This window comes from Lepidochelys kempii, chromosome 10 (assembly GCF_965140265.1).
Source record: "Lepidochelys kempii isolate rLepKem1 chromosome 10, rLepKem1.hap2, whole genome shotgun sequence".
Classification (NCBI taxonomy): Eukaryota; Metazoa; Chordata; order Testudines; family Cheloniidae; genus Lepidochelys; species Lepidochelys kempii.
The window spans coordinates 38,653,064-38,671,730 of record NC_133265.1 but is presented as its reverse complement, the minus strand read 5'-3'; the positions used below and the strand labels follow the sequence as shown (position 1 = coordinate 38,671,730).

The following is an 18,667-nucleotide window of genomic DNA, read 5'->3' as shown; positions in this document are numbered from 1 at the left end:
GTGAGGTCATGGTGGGCATCTGCTCTAGACCACCAGACCAGGAGGATGAGGTAGATGACGCGTTCTTTGGACAATTAACAGAAGTTTCCAGATCACAGGCCCTGGTTCTCATGGGAGACTTCAATCACCCTGACATCTGCTGGGAGAGCAACACAGCAGTGCACAGACAATCCAGGAGGTTTTTGGAGAATGCTGGGGACAACTTCCTGGCAGAAGTGCTGGGGGAACCAACTAGGTAGGGGCCGTGCTCCTCTTGACCTGCTGCTCATAAACAGGGAAGAATTGGTAGGGGAAGTAGAAGTGGGTGGCAATCCTGGGCAGCAGAGACCATGAGATTGTCAAGTTCAAGCTCCTGACAAAAGGAAGAAAGGAGAGCCGCAGAATATGGACCCTGGACTTCAGAAAAGCAGACTCTGACTCCCTCAGGGAACTGATGGGCAGGATCCCCTGTGAGGCTAATATGAGGGGGAAAGGAGTTCAGGAGAGCTGGCTGTATTTTAAAGAAGCCTTATTGAGGGCGCAAAAACAAACCATCCCGATGTGCAGAAAGAATAGCAAATATGGCAGGTGACCAGCTTGGCTTAACAGTGAAATCTTCGAGGAGCTTAAACTCAAAAAGGAAGCTCACAAGAAGTGGAAATTTGGACAGATGACTAGGGAGGAGTATAAAAATATTGCTCAAGCACGCAGGGATATAATTAGGAAGGCGAAAGCACAATTGGAGTTACAGCTAGCAAGGGAATTGAAGGGTAACAAAAAGGGTTTCTACAGGTATGTTAGTAACAAAAAGGTGGTCAGGGAAAGTGGGGACCCTTACTGAATGGGGGAGGCAACCTAGTGACAAATGATATGGAAAAAGCTGAAGTACTCAATGCTTTTTTTGCCTTGGTCTTCATAGACAAGGTCAGCTCCCAGACTGCTGCGCTGGGCAGCACAGTATGGGGAAGAGGTGAGCAGCCCTCAGTGGTGAAAGAACAGGTTAAGGACTATTTAGAAAAGCTGAACATGCACAAGTCCATGGGTCCGGATCTAATGCATCCAAGGGTGCTGAGGGATTTGGCTGATGTGATTGAAGAGCCATTGGCCAGTATCTTTGAAAACTTGTGGCGATCGGGGGAGGTCCCGGATGACTGGAAAAAGGCAAACATAGTGCCCATCTTTAAAAAAGGGAAGAAGGAGAAGCCAGGGAACTACAGCCTCACCTCAGTCCCTGGAAAAATCATGGAGCAGCTCCTCAAGGAATCCTTTTTGAAGCACTTGGAGAGGAAGGTGATCAGGAACAGTCAACATGGATTCACGAAGGGCAAGTGATCCCTGACCAACCTGATTGCCTTTTATGATGAGATAACAGGCTCTGTGGATATGGGGAAAGCCATGGACATGACATATTTTGACTTTAGTAAAGCTTTTGATACGTTCTCTCACAGTATTCTTGCCAGCAAGTTAAAAATTTTTAGATTGGATGAATGGACTATAAGGTGGTGTGACAGGGTCAGGCCAGATGGCTATAGAAGAGTAATAGAAGGCAGGTATATTAGCCCCAGGCTAAGTAGGTTCCTTTTCCCTGGGTAAGGTAACAGGGAAGGTTCCAGAACAATCAGGAACCTTCTGGAGACAATTAAGACAGGCTGATTAGAACAGCTGCAGCCAATCAAGAAGCTGCTAGAATCAATTAAGGCAGGCTAATCAGGGCACCTGGGTTTTAAAAAGGAGCTCACTTCAGTTTGTGGTGTGCATGTGAGGAGCTGGGAGCAAGAGGCACTAGGAGCTGAGAGTGAGAATGCGGACTGTTGGAGGACTGAGGTGTACAAGCATTATCAGACACCAGGAGGAAGGTCCTATGGTGAGGATAAAGAAGGTGTTGGGAGGAGGCCATGGGGAAGTAGCCCAGGGAGTTGTAGCTGTCGCACAGCTGTTCCAGGAGGCACTCTAGACAGCTGCATTCCACAGGGCCCTGGGCTGGAACCCGGAGTAGAGGGCGGGCCTGGGTTCCCCCCAAATCCTCCCAACTCCTGGTCAGACACAGGAGGAGACAACCTGGACTGTGAATTCAGAAAAACGGCCAAGCTGAGGGCTGCCGTGAAGCTCCAAGGCGAGCAAATCCACCAATAAGCACAAGACCCACCAAGGTAGAGCAGGAACTTTGTCACAGTGGATAGAAAAGATGGCTAGATCATCGGGCTCAATGGGTAGTGATCAATGGCTTGATGTCTAGTTGGCAGCCAGCAGTGGCCCAAGAGGATGATGGGATGGATTGTACCCTCGGCAAGTTTGCGGATGACACTAAGCTGGGGGGAGAGGTAGATATGCTGGAAGGTAGGGATAGTGTCCAGAGTGACCTAGACAAATTGGAGAATTGGGCCAAAAGAAATCTGATGAGGTTCAACAAGGACAAGTGCAGAGTTCTGCACTTAGGATGGAAGAATGCCATGCACTGCTACAGGCTGGGGACTGACTGATTGGCTGGCTGCAGTTCTGCAGAAAAGGGCCTAGGGATTACAGTGGATGAGAAGCTGGATATGAGTCAACAGTGTGCCCTTCTTGCCAAGAAGGTTAACAGCATATTGGGCTGCATTAGTAGGAACATTGCCAGCAGATCCAGGGAAGTGATTATTCCCCTCTATTCTGCAGTGGTGATGCCACATCTGGAGTATTGTGTCCAGTTTTGGGCCCCCCACTGCAGAGAGGATGTGGTCAAACTGGAGAGAGTCCAGAGCAAAACAAAAAGGATTAGGGGGCTGGAGCACATGACTTATGAGGAGAGGCTGAGGGAACTGGGTTTGTTTAGTCTGCAGAAGAGAAGAGTGACGGAGGATTTGATAGCAGCCTTCAACTACCTGAATGGGGGTTCCAAAGAGGATGGAGCTCAGTTGTTCTCAGTGGTGGCAGATGACAGAACAAGCAGTAATGGTCTCAAGTTGCAGTGGGGAAGGTTTAGGTTGGATATTAGGAAACAGTATTTCACAAGCACTGGAATAGGTTATTGAGGGAGGTGGTGGAATTTCCATCCTTAGAGGTTTTTAAGGCCTGGCTTGACAAAGCCCTGGCTGGGAAAATTTAGCTGGTGTTGGTCCTGCTTTGAGCAGGGGGTTGGACTAGATGACCTCCTTTGGTCTCTTCGAACCCTAATCTTCTATGATTCTATGACCTGTACCAGAAATGTCAGCTGCAAATAGGGAACTGTAATCTACAAACTGAGGTCCAAATGAAACACTGACATAAGCCTATGAAACTCGACTGATTTCAAAAGTATTGGTGCCTCCTTTTGCCATGCTGAATTTTGATTGTTGCTAATTTCCATTCTAGACAATAAATTCTGATCCCTGCGGTTGTACACTTACAATTACTTCTAAACGAGAGTAGACTTTGAATGAGGAGAGGATAATAAGGTGACTATAAATAAATATAACCCTTAAGTTACAAAGAAATCCTCAGAGGTTTTACATCTTTGGTTTCCTGGGTTAAGTAAGAGCCTGCAGGGGTGATGTAGCAGCGATGGTCTGTAGTTGCCAAGGGGAATTGCTGGGTAAGATTTCTATGCAGACAGTGTGCCTTCCCCTGCCAGGAAGCACAAACCACAAACGGCTTCCTCTCCAAGCCTGATCTCCTTCTCTACCCCTCCTCATCCTTCTCCTGACTTGTGTGGGGAAACAGCAATGAAGAACCCTGCAGCGACTGGGATCCCAAGGGTCCCACAGAAGCACCTGCCATAATACGGGAACAGGTGAAATGTACTTTGTTGTGGGCGGGATTGGGTGGGGAAAAAAAACAGACTGCAGTAATTTGCTGGAAAACACTTTTTTTTTTAAATAAATGTTTTAATACTTAAATTTAAGTGAGGGATAGAAAGAGATTTGATGTCTATTACAACAGGAGTTAAAGTATTTTTACGTGGTTTAAGCAAGATTTGTTTTATTCTTTTAATGGTAAAAACTGTCTGAATTATGTTTGTGTATATAAAATTATATATATATATATATAAATGTGTTATATAATGTGTTATCTGATCTTTTTTTTAATAGCATGGCTGAATCTCTCTCTGTTGCGGATATGCGGGATCTAAGGTTTTTGCAGGCGGGAGCGGGATAAAAATGCAAGAAACAATGTGGGAGCGGGATTTTGAAAAATGGTCCTGTGCAGGGCTCTACAGCAGTGGATGGTTAGCTCAGAGCAACAGCAACATCCAGAGGTGGAGGACTTCCTGATAAAGACTTCAAGAATGACTCCTTGAGGAAGAAGCAGCTGGAAGGACAGGTGAGGCAGGTGGGGAAGCTGAATGTGGAAAGGGAACAACTTCTGAACTTGCAGACAGGAGCAGACAAAGCTAGGTAGGTAGCTCTTAAAGAGAGGAGAAAGACTAGAGTTTACTCAGCTCCCATACCTCATCTTAGAAGTAACAACACTGTAGTGACAGCAGAAATAGCAGCGTAGCTTATTGAATAGAATGTAGAACTGAAAAAGATTCTTCTGATTGCATGTTCCCAAATACAAAATAAGATAATGAAATACAGCAGAAAAATACCTTATTTCACGTTAAGAGTTCTGTTAAGTGCTCACTGTAAAATTACCACTGAGATACACATAAGGGTTTGAATGGAACAGACATTAAATTTAGCTCCAAATGCAGTGGATCCATGCTGGCACTAGCCCTAATTCTTGATACACTCTATCCAGGGCTGTTTGTATGGATTGTTTACATGAGAGGAAAGTGATCAGGAACAGCCAGCATGGATTCACCAAGGGAAGGTCATGCCTGACTAATCTAATCGCCTTCTATGATGAGATTACTGGTTCTGTGGATGAAGGGAAAGCAGTGGATGTATTGTTTCTTGACTTTAGCAAAGCTTTTGACATGGTCTCCCACAGTATTCTTGTCAGAAAGTTAAAGAAGTATGGGCTGGATGAATGTACTACAAGGTGGGTAGAAAGTTGGCTAGATTGTTGGGCTCAACGGGTAGTGATCAATGGCTCCAAGTCTAGTTGGCAACCGGTATCAAGTGGAGTGCCCCAGGGGTCGGTCCTGGGGCTGGTTTTCTTCAATATCTTCATAAATGATCTGGAGGATGGTGTGGATTGCACTCTCAGCAAATTTGCGGATGATACTAAACTAGGAGGAGTGGTAGATACAGGGATAGGATACAGAGGGACCTAGACAAATTGGAGGATTGGGCCAAAAGAAATTTGATAAGGTTCAACAAGGATAAATCATAGAATCATAGAATATCAGGGTTGGAAGGGACCTCAGGAGGTCATCTAGTCCAATGCCCTGCTCAAAAGCAGGACCCATCCCCAATTAAATCAACCCAGCCAGGGCTTTGTCAAGCCTGACCTTAAAAACTTCTAAGGAAGGAGATTCCACCACCTCCCTAGGCAACGCATTCCAGTGTTTCACCACCCTCCTAGTGAAAAAGTTTTCCCTAATATCCAACCTAAACCTCCCCCACTGCAACTTGAGACCATTACTCCTTGTCCTGTCCTCCTGTCAAATAACACTTGGAGTTGCAGTTAGCAAGGGATGTTAAGAGTAACAAGAAGGGTTTCTTCAGGTATGTTAGCAACAAGAAGAAAGTCAAGGAAAGTATGGGCCCCTTACTGAATGAGGGAGGCAACCTAGTGACAGAGGATGTGGAAAAAGCTAACGTACTCAATGCTTTTTTTTGCCTCTGTCTTCACGAACAAGATCAGCTCCCACACTACTGCACTCGGCAGCCCAGCATGGGGAGGAGGTGACCAGTCCTCTGTGGAGAAAGAAGTGGTTCAGGATTATTTAGAGAAGCTGGACAAGCACAAGTCCATGGGGCCAGATGCGCTGCATCCGAGGGTGCTAAAGGAGTTGGCTGATGTGATTGCAGAGCCATCTTTGAAAACTCATGGCGATTGGGGGAGGTCCCGGATGACTGGAAAAAAGCTAATGTAGTGCCCATCTTTAAAAAAGGGAAGGAGGAGGATCTGGGGAACTACAGGCCAGTCAGCCTCACCTCAATCCCTGGAAAAATCATGGAGCAGATCCTCAAGGAATCAATTCTGAAGCACTTAGAGGAGAGGAAAGTGATCAGGAACAGTCGGCATGGATTCACCAAGGGCAAGTTATGCCTGACTAACCTAACTGCCCTCTATGACAAGATAACTGGCTCTGTGGATGAGGGAAAAGCAGTGGATGTGTTATTCCTTGACTTTAACAAAGCTTTTGATATGGTCTCCCACAGTATTCTTGCCAGCAAGTTAAAGAAGTATGGGCTGGATGAATGGACTATAAGGTGGATAGAAAGCTGGCTAAATTGTTGGGGTCAACTGGTAGTGATCAATGGCTCCATGTCTAGTTGGCAGCCGGTATCAAGCAGAGTGCCCCAAGAGTCAGTCCTGGGGCCGGTTTTGTTCAATATCTTCGTTAACGATCTGGAGGATGGCATGAATTGCACCCTCAGCAAGTTTGCAGATGACACTAAACTGGGAGGAGTGGTAGATATGCTGGAAGGTAGGGATAGGATACAGAGGGACCTAGACAAATTAGAGGAAATCTGATGAGGTTCAACAAGGACAAGTGCAGAGTCCTGCACTTAGGACGGAAGAATCCCATGCACTGCTACAGACTAGGGACCGAGCAGCTAGGCAGAAGTTCTGCAGTAAAGAACCTAGGGGTTACAGTGGATGAAATGCTGGATATGGTCAACAGTGTACCTTTGTTGCCAAGAAGGCTAACGGCATTTTGGGCTGTATAAGTAGGAGCATTGCCAGCAGACAGAGGGACGTGATCATTCCCCTTTATTCGGCATTGGTAAGGCCTCATCTGGAGTATTGTGTCCAGTTTTGGGCCCCACACTACAAGAAGGATGTGGAAAAATTGGAAAGAGTCCAGCAGGGGGCAACAAAAATTATTAGGGGACTGGAACACATGACTTATGAGGAGAGGCTGAGGGAACTGGGATTGTTTAGTCTGTGGAAGAGAAGAATGAGGGGGATTTGATAGCTACTTTCAACTACCTGAAAGGGGGTTCCAAAGAGGATGGATCTAGACTGTTCTCAGTGGTACCAGATGACAGAACGAGTAATGGTCTCAAGTTGCAGTGGGGGAGGTTTAGGTTGGATATTAGGAAACACTATTTCACTAGGAGGGTGGTGAAGCACTGGAATGGGTTACCTAGGGAGGTGGTGGAATCTCCTTCCTTTGAAGTTTTTTAAGGTCAGGCTTGACAAAGCCCTGGCTGGGATGATTTAGTTGGGGACTGGTCCTGCTTTGAGCAGGGGGTTGGGCTAGATGACCTCCTGAGGTCCCTTCCAACCCTGATATTCTATGGTTCTTTTCTATTCCACTTCCTCTGCACGCTGGCATAAACAACATTGCACCTACAGGTGGCAAGCACTGACAATTTAAAATAGTGAGACAAGGTGGGTGAGGTAATATCTTTTATTGGACCAGCTTCTGTTGGTGACAGAAACAAGCTTTCCAGTTTACAAGGAGCTCTTCTTCAGGCCTGGGAAAGATACTCAGAGTGTTACAGCTAAATACAAGGGGGGACAGATTGTTTAGCACGAGTGGCTACACGTATTCCAAGGGACCTTTCAAGGTAATGTGGCCCGTTTATACCCCTCCAATCATAGAGAAGAATGGAAGGAAGGTGAGCAGGAGGAGTTGTTAGTGGGTTACAGCTTGTTGCAATAAGCCATAAATCCAGTGTCTCTATTCAGACCATGATGTTTAGTGATTAGCAAAGTTATGTATTTAAGTTCCCAGGCTTTTCTTTTGAAAGTGTTGTGCAGATTTCCTTTGAGGATATGGATGGATAACGATCACTCTGTGTCTGACCTCTGTGAAAAGTGTTCACGCACTGGTGATGTGGTATTTTTGTCTTTTATCATTGTCTTGTGTCTCTAATATCCTGGGACTGACATGGCTACAACACTGCATACAACTTCAAATATTGTCATGCCCCTACAGAATAGACCATGAATGTTCTCGTCTACATAATAAAATAACTGATCCATCTTCTCTAGGCTTACCATGCAGAATGGCATGCCTTTTCTTTTTAGTTCAGCAGACTCACACCATCATTCCGACAGTGATAAGTGGTAACCAGGCCTATTGTCAAGGATCTCCAGGGAACTCCAGGAAATTAATGTTCAGTTGCACTACACTTGTTTGAGGGTGGTTTTTTTTTTAAATATACAGCTATATAGACACTATTCTGTAGAGTCTACTTCCCCTGCAATGTGCTCTGTAAGAGTCCCTTGCACATTTTCTGTTACTTTTAGTGGGCTCAGCAACAACATTGTAACCATCATGGTGTCTGTGAACTGGATCGTCTCTCTATAAATCACATCATTTCTCATGCTAGACCAGTGGTTCCAAAACTTTTCAGCATCACGCCCCCTTTTTAATTTTCGATAAACCCTCACACCCCCCACCTCTTCTTTACCATCATCCAACCCCCCCTGCTCCTTGTCCCCGCCCTCCTGGGACCCCACTCCCCATTCAACCCCCCCTGCTCCCTGTCTCCTGACCGCCCCCCAGAATCTCCGCCCCATCCAACCGCTCCCTGTCCCCTGACTGCCCGCCCCCCGGACCTCCTGCCCCTTATCCAACCCCCACCCCCTTACCAGGCAGCTCAGAGCAGCAGGACAGGCTTATTGGAAAGCCTGGGAGATGGGCAGGGGCAAGCCCTGCTGCCTGCCACGTAGCTACAGGGGAGGGTGGACAGGACAGGAGGGGCCGGGGATTAGCCTCCCCGGCCAGGAGCTCAAGGGCCAGGCAGCCTCGCACCCCCCTTGGAATTTCTTCACAGCGCCCCAGGGGAGTGCACCCCCCAGTTTGGGAACCAATGTGCTAGACCATCCCTGTAATTGCCTAGTTAATTAGACATATAAAAAGTGACTCGTTACAAACTGAACTTTACATAGAATCTCTTAGCCACATCTAGTTTTTTCCTGCACTCAGGGACCTGCTAAAGTTTTTTTTAAATTGGGCTTGTGTCCCCGTCCCCCCCTTAACTTTGTGATACACAAAGGAGCTTGAGAAGTTTTGGACTGATTGTTTTTTAAAAAGTTCTGTTTGTTTGTTTGGGCTGCTGTTATTAGGTCTGTTTTGCTTTTGTTTTTTCCCTTCCATGATGGGTTTTCTACTTTAGAAACATTAGGAATGCAAACGCTGCTGTCCATGGTTTTCCTGGAGGACTTTCTGGGTGTCTCAGAGGTTGTATGGTGGGCTCTGAATTTTTAACAAAGGCTTCTTTTCTCCAAAATGTCAATCAGACAAAATTAAGTAGTTTAAAACAAAGACAAACAAGAAACAAAGTTTTATACAGTCTGACTAAATCCCCTTCTCCTCTCACTTGCTCAACTGTCAATTGCTTGACTGTTGAGATGTCCTCATTTTACTAGCTCTCCCGCCATCAGGTAGTCTCCCAAAACTAGACAGGACCTACATTTTTAATGTTAAAAAACCATCAAAGAGATTTTTTAAAAAGTATTTCAGAGCCTTCTGGGTCCTCTACAAGGAAGCAATAGAGGACACAACACCAATGTTATTCCCATTTTGCAGGTCACTTTTAATAGGATTAACTGGCTTATCCCCAATGTTTTGGTTTAATTCAAGGAGAATGATTAAAATGCTAATTCTTTTAAAATATTTAATGAAAGGCTGGCACTTGGCTATGTCACTTTATTCAGACATGTGCATTTTGCAATCTCTGAGCAATCACAGAAACAAGAAACTGGCAACTCACCGTTTATATTTTTCTTTGTACACTAAGTACTTAACAGCTTCCTACTGTATTTAGGAATGAAACAATAGAGACAACTCAATTTAAGATTAAGATTGTAATTAATATCCATAGGGGATGAAAGCATCATATACATGCCTTACGCAAAGTTTGCACTCTGTCCTGCTACAGGTAACTGGTGGCAGAATTTGGCCCACTCAGTCTCTGAAAGGCTGCTTTTCCTGCCAGGCTCTGAAATAGCTTTTTTGATGATGATACTCCAGAGCAGAAGTGGGCAAACTACAGCCCATGGGCCACATCCAACCCGCGGGACCCTCCTGCCCGGCCCCTGAGCTCCTGGCCTGGGAGGCTAGTCCAGCCCCTCCCCTGCTGTTCCCCCTCCCCTGCAGCCTCAGCTCACTGTGCCGCTGGCGCAATGCTCCGGGCAGCAGTGCAGCTGCAGAGCCATAGCCTGACCCAGTGCTCTGTACTGCACGGTAGCGTGGCTGGCTCCAGCCGTGTGGCGCAGCTGCCTGCTCTGGGTGGGGCAGCTGTAGCACCGCCAGCCACTGGTGCTCCAGGCAGCGCGGTAAGGGGGCAGGGAGCGGGGGGGTTAGATAGAGGGCAGGGGAGTTCAGGCTGGTGGTCAGGGGGCAGGGGTGTGGATAGGGGTCGGGGCAGCCAAGGGACAGGGAGAAGGGGTGGTTTGATGGGGCAGGGATTCCAGGGGGGGCAGTCAGGAATGAGAGGAGGGGTTGGATGGGGCGGCAGGGGGCAGTCAGGGGCAGGAGGTCTGGGGGTGGTCAGGGACAGGGAGTGGGTCGGGGGGGAGGGGGGATTAGTTCCGGGGGGAGGGAGGGTTGGATGGGGAAGGAGTCCCGGGGGGACCGTCAGGGGGTGAGAAGCAGAGGTGGGTCAGATAGGGGGTGGGGGACAGGCCATGCCTGGCTGTTTGGGGAGGCACAGCCTCCCCTAACCGGCCCTCCATACAATTTCAGAAACCCGATGTGGCCCTCAGGCCAAAAATGTTTGCCTGCCCCTGCTCCAGAGGCTACCTCACCTGAGGTCTCACTCTGTGCATCATGGAGTCTGAATGGCTGAGAGGGAGTAAGATCCCAGGTCCACAGAGAGCGGTTGAAAAACAGACAACTCAAGCAGGCTGGGGGAGGAGAGTATTTACAACTGTAGCCTTTCCCAGTAAAGAAAATTCCTTACTGTGGTTTCTGTTTGGGGCTCTGGGTGTGTTATCTCACTACAAGTAACAGACTAGAAACTAACCTTAAAACAGGAGTGAAACTGACACTTTCAAGTCACTTTCACAGTATTGCTAATCCCAAATGTTCAAAAATCATGAATCAGGCTCACCAAAAATCATGAGATTGGCTTTAAAATCATCAGTTTGCCTTCTGCTTTTTAGAGCTGTTAGGGCGCACATTTTGAAGCTCTCCCTACAGCCACAAGGGCTAGAAATTTCATTTTTCTTTAAGAATGAAGGCTGAAATTATCACATATCCACTTGACCCCAGGAGCTGGGGCTTTAAGGAAAACAATTATCATGAGGCTCATGACAAAATCATGAGACAGTTACCAACACTGCTTTTACTTTTGTTTAAAGGCTAGTTACTTTCCAGAAGGGTCTTAAACACTACAGTGATTGACTTGCAGTTCTCACAGGAGAATATTAAATATTTAAACCAAGAAAATTCTATATTTTAACGTGGAGGGGAAAAAAAACCCAGACTTCTGAGGTATATCAGGGCCACTGCACACAGAAAAGAAAAACAAACAGGCACAGGAGCTCTGGGCAGTGCTTCCTCTAGAAAGAAAGCTGAAGATCAAAATCTTCAAATCTTCTAGTCCTTAATCCAGTAAAACTTCTATTGCTATCAGTGCCTCCCCTCATAGATATTAACATGTACTTAATAACTATACACTTCATACTTAAATATCTGAGCCATCTTATCCAGGGCTACACATTTTGTAGACATTGACTCAGGGACTACATTTTCTGGCATACTTTGAATAGTGCTGAGCACCACAGATGATGCCCAGTGAATAATACAAATCATGACAATAATCATCGACTTTATGGACTCTGTGGATGCAGTTTCTGTTCCTTGTTCTGGAATTGGCTTGGATACAGTTGAAACCCTAAGAATTTGAGGCATAAATATGTCTGATACTTATACGACGACACTTTCTGATTCCTTCCTTTCCTCAGACTTAGAACAAAAAACGACAAAATGGTTTTCAGTTAAAATGTAAAATTGCACAGCAGCCATTGCTCTACAACCCAGCATGGGGCAGCATCTGCCACCCCTTAGGAGTTAAGTGATCTCCTCTCATCTGACTCATGGTCCCTGTTGAGCAGGTTCTGGACCAGGCAAGGTCTCTGTGCAGCCAACCAGTATCGCTGGGGACTTCATGACAGCGCTTTGTGCAGCTCTGGTGCAGCACAGGCGATGACGCACAGTGTCGATGAATGCCTGACGACGAAGTTCCGCGGTGGCCTAGAAGAACTGCATCATGCCACTGAAGATGCCATCGCTTGGCTAGACGACTTTGCACATGCTAAATGAGTCAGACTCTCATTTTCCATCTTTCCTGACCTCTGTGCTGCTTTTCATGCTGTCAACCGTGACATCCATCCCAACTTCCTAGGACAGTTTCCTGGAGTCTCAGAGAACTGGCTGCCTTGGTTTTGTTCCTATCAATCAGAGGCCTCTTTTTTTTTTTTTTTTTCCAGCATGCAGCAGAGAGATAGGCTGGTCTGCTGGATGGGGAGCTAGCCCTGAAAGACCTGGGTTCTACTCTCAACCCCCCACCCCTACCATGGACTTTCTGTATGACCTCAGGCCAGTGCCTTAGGGACAGAGTTTCAAAGGTTTTTAGGCATCCAAAGATGCAGCTAGGTATCTAGTGGGGTTTACAAAGCACCTAACCTTCTAGGTGTTTTTGAAATCCCACTAAGCGCCTAAATACCTTTGAAAATCTGGCCTTTAGTATCTCTGTACCTCAGTGCCCCATCTGTACAATGGGAAGAACAGTGCTGCTCTACCTCACCGAGGGGCTATGAGGAGAAATAGGTTAGACCCTGTGAGGCACTCAGATACTATGGTAATGGGGCCACATAAGTGCTACAGGTAGAATGGGAACTTCTCTATACCATTGCTAGCCCTTCCCCTGGTTTTGACCCCTTCTTTTCACCTACACCTCCAAATCTCCCCCTTTTCTGAATGTAACCTTGGCTCAGAGGGCTTGGCTGTATTTTTTTCTTTGGGCATGTCTATACTGGCAAAGTTATAGTACCGTCAGTTACAGCGCCACTCAGAGAGCACTGAAGGGAAACCACAGTTGTGTGTTCACACTGTCAGCTACCTGCGCAATAACGTGTTCACACTTGCGGCACTTGCAGTGGTATTCGGAGCGATGCTCTCTGGGCAGCTATCCCACAGAGCATCTCTTTCTCTTCTGCCGCTAAGAGTTGTGGGAAGGTGGAGCGGGTCACAGGGCATCCTGAATCCTGTCCAATGACCCATGATGCATTGCTTCGCATCCCAGCAATCCCTGTGCTTCCGTCCGCATTTGGCGCCATCTTTCAATGGTTTGTGTACTGCCTCTTCGGGCTGCAGGAATGGATCCTGAACTGTTGACCAGTATGCTGCTCACTCTAACACGTCAGGAATGGCAGTGGAGTTATTCCTTAAACTACAAAGGCAAGAGGAGTGCGACACTGATCTCGCCACGCGTAGTAGCTACGACACGAGATTGCTTGTGGCATTCACAGAGATGCTGACCATAGTGGAACACCGCTTTTGGACTCGGGAAACAAGCACTGAGTGGTGGGATCACATCGTCATGCACATCTGGGATGACGAGCAGTGGCTGCAGACCTTTCGGATGAGGAAAGCCACATTCATGGGACTGTGTGATGAGTTCACCCCAGCCCTACAGTACAAAGACACAAGAATGAGAGCTGACCTGCCATTGGAGAAGTGTGTGGTGATCGCACTGTGGAAGCTGGCTACTCCAGACTGCTACTGATCAGTCGCTTTCTAATTCTGTGCGGCCGTTCAGCTGCCGATAACAAAGAGGGAGGCTGGGCTCCCAAGGTCATCTCTGTGAAGTTTAAATGCAACATTTTACAGAAGCAGTATTGTTTGCAACACAGACAACACTGATTCAGTGGTTTAAAACACAGTCAGTACTCACACACCTGTCACTAGCTTGCTGACCCATGGCAAGCACACATGAGCCACAAGACCCCCAAAATAGTGAGCAGCCACAAGGGCAGGGTAAACCACTCTTCCTGGACCCTGCTGTACCCTGGGCACATGGCTCTTGGGGGAGTCCAGCACTGTAGGGGGGGCCTGATAATCATTCCTGTCCCCACACTTTCCACAGGATCTGATCATTATGGAAGATATCTCGCTGCTGAGGGTGAGCAGGGAATCAAGGGAAGGTCTTCTCCACGCCTGCGGCTTCTGCCCTGGCCCCTATGTGGCTTGCCTGTGTGCAACAATGCCCCCGCACTCTGCCCTGACGGCACAGGAAAGTTACCATTAATGGGGCAAGAAACAAAGCAGCTCTGCCAAAGAACCTGCGGCAGCAGATTGCCCAGTATCTCCAAGAGAGTTCCCTGAAGATCTCAGAGTGAGATTCCCATGAAGTGAGGGAGTCAATCAACAGCCTATTCTGCCACTCAGACTAGGCATGTGGTGGGAGACAAACCTGCTTTCTGCAGCCCTCCTGCCCCCAACAACTCATTTCAGCAACTTCCAAAATCAGATCCACTTACCAGGGGCCTCCTCTCCCGTTTGCACTTTGCCAATCTCCGACTGCTGTGACTGGCTAGCCTCCTCCAGGGTAGAAAAGAGCTCCTGGCTACACGCATCTCTGGCCTCTGAGTCATCCTCTGCCTCTGGGTCCCCCTCCCTGCCACATCCTCATCCAAGATGTTCTCCTCCTGGCTCAGTCCACTCTCAACTGGCACGCGAGCCACCAAAGTATACCACGTTGGTCTTCACAGTGGAGGTGGGGTCGCTACCGAATAGCGTGTCCAGCTCTTCGTAGATCCGGCAGCTCGTGGGTGCAGCACTGGAGCGGCGGTTTGCCTCCTGCAACTTGTGGTAGGCGATCCGCAGATCCTTCACTTTGACCCTGCACTACAATGTGTTCCAGTCATGGCCCCTTTCTGTCATGCATTGTGAAATCTGTCAGTAGGTATCATAATTCCTATGGCTGGAGCGCAGCTGGGACTGGACAGCCTCCTCTCCCCAAAATGCTGATGAGGTCCAGCAGCTCGGTGTTGCTCCAAGTGGGGGATCACCTGGTGCGTGAAGCAGGCATGGCCACCTGGAAAGATGTGCTGAGACCACCGCATGCATCACCAAGCAAACAGGAAGGGGACTTTCAAATTTCTGAAGGAATTTATGGTGTAGGGATGACAGTTGGTCACCTGTGGCCAGGGCAGTAGAACTCAAACCGATGGCCAGAGAGGTGAGAACAGGCATTGTGGGACACCTCCCGGAGGCCAATCACAGAGCTGTAATCGCCATGGTGTCTACACTGGCACCAGAGCGCTGCACCCCCAGCACAGAAAGCTCTACGCCTCTCGTCGGGGTGGGTTTTTTAAAGCACTACAACGGCGCAGTTTCTGCACACAAAGTGGCTTGGCAGTGTGTACACCTCAGAACTTACAGCGCAGAAAGCTGCTTTATTGCACAGAAACTTGCCAGTGTAGACAGGGCCTCAGTTCCCTGCCTTCACTCTAAAACTCCTCCCCTCCACCAGCGGATTCCTGTTTTACAGGCTAGACCTCCAGATCTTTAATTTAATCATTAGCCTTTTCTTATCTTAATGACCCTGCCTCAGTTTGTAAACAAAATACTGACTCCCTGCCCCAGGGGCACCTCTCCTCTGCAGAACTTAGGCCTTGTCTACACTGCCACTTTACAGCGCTGCAACTATATCACTCAGGAATGTGAAAAAAACACCCCCCTGAGCGCTGCAAGTTTCTGCGCTGTAAAGTGGCAGTGTAGACAGTGCACCAGCCGTGCTCCCAGCACTTTTAGCTACTCCCCTCGGGGAGGTGGGTTTTTCAGAGCGCTGGGAGAGCGCTCTCCAAGCGCTGGTGCCATGACTACACAGCCACGTTAAAGCGCTGTCATGCTTCACATTGCTAGTGATGACACACCCTCATATTTCACACTAATTGCTGGCTGTAGTTAAGAGCTCCACCTGGGACCTTGCACACCTCCTATATGAAACCCGGGGGGGAGGAGGGCCGCTCCCACCCAGCCAATTGGCACCCCTATTCTGGCTCTCTCTTTGCCAGCCAAAGATGAGCTGTCTCTTCACTGGGCAGTCCTGATTCCAGCCGCTCAACACTCTTCTCCTTTATTCTCCAGCTGAGTTCACATATTGCACCTGCTGGGGTTTCCTGCTGTTTGTGTGTCCATTGTTCAGTCATTGGGGGTCTCATGGTCGTTCTGGATCTTCTGCTGAGCTGGGTCAGTTTCAACCCGTTCTTTCACGACTCATTCATTCAACCCAGACAGTAAGTAACTTCCAACATACACACCTCATCTCCTGCTCCACTTCAAGAGCAGACTTAACCCTTTTGCCCCACTGGATAGCAATGATAAGTACAGAGGAAAATGAGGCATACATAGGCTTCATGCATAAGAGCAGAAGGGCGCACTCACATGAATCCAATTGCACAAATGGGGCCTTAGGAACTAATCCAACATCCAGTGACTTCAATGGGCTTTGGATCAGCTGCTTGCTCAGTTTCTCCCCCTTACTGACAATGCTCTTACAAACATTAATGGGAAGCCAAAAAACAACCTTTAGTAGTAGTTGGGTTTTTTTAAGACTTCTAAAAAAACAGTTCAAGGCACACTGTTTAAGCAGGGCTCTAGACACATTTAAGTGAATACTAGAAAGATAATAGTCCTGATCTCAGAAACATGCATGTGCTCAACTTTACTGCTTTCAAATGGGGCTCCTCACAGCAGTAGAATTAAGCATGTAAGTAAGTGTTAGCAGGATTGGGGCAAATATCTGGTTTCTTCCTAACACTTCAACATAAGAAACCATATTAGAACACAAGCCTCAGCAACTTTAGGAGATTGCAGCTTTATCAGCTGAGTAGGTGAAAAGAGAAAAGAAAAGAAAAGAAAAGAAAAGAAAAGAAAAAGGGGAGGGGATAAAGGGTATAACAATTGTATTGATGCTTAAACCAATCTATTCATTCTTCACTGACAGACCTATTAAAAAGAATCTTGATAACGAGAGCTTGAAAGTAGTTCAAAAAAAGAGTAAAGAAAAGAAAAACAAATACTATACACAGTTCTAGAGAACAGGGATTTCAGTTTTAAAAACAGCACTTGTTAATAAAACTCACTTTCCCTAAAAGAAAGGATTTTTGACTGATTAACACTGTTATACCAAAAAAAAAAAAGAGGTCAGCATGTAGATCTGAATTATAAAACATACTGTAAACATAATATTACTGCCAGGCAGTGTCCAGTCATTTTTTCCAGTCTAAATTTTCTTTGAAATTGTTCCATGCTCTCTTAAAAGCTTCAGTAAACGTTCCCTGTCAATTGTGCCCTTCTCTACATGGTAAACACTTTAAATTTAGTGTTTGCATTTCTAATAGACCTGAAACTAATATAACATGTTTGTTTACTTCCTTTTCCAAGCATCAGCATCCCTGATACAAGCAGAAATAAACACCAGGGGAACTAATGGAGTTATTTTTATTTATTAATATTTTAAATTGGTCCCACAAAAAATGCACACACACTCAAACCACAGATTACAGTTGTTTCAAAACGCAACACACTACACACAATGGGCCATGCCTTATCCATCTGCACTCATACAACCCCCTAAGTGAGGTTACATATATAAAACAGGCTCTACAGGATATTTCTCACCAGTGTATACAAGAGTTATAGTTAAGGCTATGTTTATGTCATGGAGATCATGGAAGTCATGGAATCTATGACTTCCAGGGAACTCCGTAACATTCTCTGCTTCAGCTCGAGGGGCTGCAGGACTCTGGAGCTGGCAGTCCACAGGACCCTGGCAAGGTTCCAGTGACAGGTGACAGACTGCTGAGGGGTCCCTACTCAGGGTTCCAGTGGTGGGCAACAGCCTCGTGGGGGGAAGAGGGGCCTCAGGCAAGCGGCTGGGGGTATCCCATTCTCTCTTTGGGAAATACGGACACCCTGCAGCTTCCAGCTGCTGCGGGCAGAGGGGGAACCCCACAGCTCCCAGCCACCACAGTGGCGGGAAACCATGGAGCTGCAGCAGCAAAAGTCACGGACAGGTCACGGCTTCTGTGAATTTTTGTTTCTGTGACTTTTATTAAAAATAAAACTATGACAAAATCTTAGCCTTAGTTATAGTCAGTCATATTTGAGGCCTAGACTACCAATATGAATATTTTGTTTTACAAAAATATGAGGAGTTCCAGGAACAGGAGTTCTTGTAAACTGCCAATCACACATGTAAAATCAATGCACACCCTACTGGAGTATGAAATTATTGTATAGAAAATTAGTCATTGTTTTCTTCCTACTGGATTCTATCCCCAGATTTCAACAATATAACTGGTTTGTAATAATCCAGGATTAGAATGCAGTAATCAGCAATGACTCACTCAACAGAAGCTTTAAAGGGAAAAAATATCTGGCACAAAATCATATTAAGGCAAAAAATAACTTTCCCTGTAAAAGTGTTTACAAGGCACCTGTAATTTGGCCCACTGGCATCTTTCCTTTACGCAGTGTCTTTCCTTTGCTGGCATCTGCCACGGAAAGACACTGAATAAATATAGTCACATACAGTCATAAACCATCATATCACACCAACAATAAATCAAGTAGAGTCTCTGGAGTTACACATATGGGGAAATCTTACAACACAGCCTCAATCTGAAGCTGGCACAGGGGTGGTAA

General features: G+C 46.8%; 1 protein-coding gene across 31 annotated transcripts in view; it reads right to left on the bottom strand.

Moving 5' to 3' along the window:
• MAPK8IP3 (mitogen-activated protein kinase 8 interacting protein 3) overlaps positions 1–18,667 on the bottom strand; it is a 154,665-nt gene that overhangs the window by 111,804 nt on the left and 24,194 nt on the right. The window lies entirely within an intron of this gene.